This window comes from Aplysia californica, unplaced genomic scaffold (genome assembly GCF_000002075.1).
Source record: "Aplysia californica isolate F4 #8 unplaced genomic scaffold, AplCal3.0 scaffold00125, whole genome shotgun sequence".
NCBI classification, from domain to species: Eukaryota; Metazoa; Mollusca; class Gastropoda; order Aplysiida; family Aplysiidae; genus Aplysia; species Aplysia californica.
In genome coordinates, this window is record NW_004797395.1 from 1305071 (window position 1) to 1306772 (window position 1702).

The 1702-nt window shown below is 41.1% G+C and overlaps 1 protein-coding gene across 1 annotated transcript in view; it reads right to left on the reverse strand.

The window, feature by feature from the left end:
- LOC101856093 overlaps nucleotides 1-461 on the reverse strand; it is a 10961-nt gene extending 10500 nt beyond the window's left edge. Inside the window, exon 1 of the mRNA XM_005096291.3 lies at nucleotides 245-461. The gene's annotated coding sequence lies outside the window, so the exon portion shown is untranslated. The remainder of the gene's footprint in view (nucleotides 1-244) is intronic.
- Nucleotides 462-1702: the final 1241 nt, after the last annotated feature.

The window sequence follows — 1702 nt, forward strand, 5'->3', positions numbered from 1 at the left end:
AGGGAGATGGGAAGGGGAAATGGGAGATATGTAAAAATGGGAAAGTTTCGTTGGAAGATTGTCAACAATAAAACTATAGTGAAAACATCTCCTTCCTTGGGGTGTGTTGCTAAATACTAATAGAGACAGTTGAGTGGAAGACTTTGGAAGATAGGCCTAATAATAATAATAATATTGTGGTCAGAGAAAATAAGTAGAGAGACAAACTTTTATTTAAGAAACAAATGTGTATAGCCTTCCTTACCTTGTCGATTGCTGTCTCCTGTGTGTGCAAACGTTCTCCCTATCCCGACTCAAGATAAATGTCCAACTGCTCAAACTACCGCTGCCTTTTCCAACCAACCAACTATAAAACAACCGTTCCGGCACAAGAAAACCCCCCCAGCTAAGTAGGCCAACCCGGATACAAAACTACGCAATATCTAGGTTGAACCGGACCGAAAAAAAGCCCCTGCTCGAGGTGCAGCTTTTGTAAAGGGAAGACCTGGCGTAAAATAATAACGAGAACGTCTCCGTCTTCTTAACCAATCATATTGCTCCTCTCTCTCTCTCTCTCTCTCTCTCTCTCTCTCTCTCTCTCTCTCTCTCTCTCTCTCTCTCTCTCTCTCTCCCCCCTCTCTCTCTCCTCTCTCTCAAGAGAAGGGACGTCCGTGTTTTTCTCCACATTCCCCTTAAGTGGCCACAGTTCCGGGACGCTTGACCAAGCCTCCATCAACAGCTGATGATGAACACTGTCACACTGTCGCATCTCGGTTACAAAGAAAGATACTTTTATATGGTTGAGTTTTTCAGGTTGATTGCTATGACGTTTATCCAGTCTGTTCCTTTCTTCGGTGATTTAGAAGGGCATGTAATGGGTATAAACCAATGTGTTAAAAGAAAGCTGTCTCATGTCAGTCGCTACTTTAGAATTACAAAGTTCTCTCTACTCAGTAACTTGTTTTGAGAAATGTGACGTAAGAAATGTAGAGTTTCAAAACATTTCAAGCTTATTTGAATGTAATTCTTTGAATATCTTGATAACGACTCAGAATAATTTTACAATTTTTTATAGAGCACATAGAATATTTAATACGTTTCTGACCTCATGGTCAAAAAAGGCAGATAAAACTTTGAAAGTCTAGGTTAGCGAGTTGTTAGGTACATGTATATTATTAGTCATCCAATGTTTCAGCCATATGGCTAGTATTCTAGCCAAACGATGTGACATGCCGGTTATCCGGTATTTCAGTTATCCGGTATGACAATTGCCCGGTATGTCAGTTGCTTGATATGTCAGTTGTCCAGTAAAATATTATTAATGATATTATTATCCACAGTGCAAGGAATACTCATGTGAACTCGGATGTGGTTTTCCTTGCAAATTCATCGTTCTGTCTGTCTGTCTGTCTGTCTGTCTGTCTGTCTGTCTGTCTGTCTGTCTGCCTGCCTGTCTGTCTGTCTGTCTGTCTCTCTCTTTCTCTCTCTCTCTCTCTTATTCTTTTCCTGCCCTCCCTCTCTTTTTCCTTATCTCTTGTCTGTCTCTCTTTCTCCCTCTCTCCCTCCCCATAGATCTATCTATTTTTCTATATATCTGTCTGTTCATTTATGCATGTATCTATCTCTAACTATCTACCCATCTTTGCAAGCGAGCGCGAGTATGCAAGCAAACTCGCGTTCATGTGTGTGAGTATGTGTGTGTGTGTGTGTGTGTGTGTGTGTG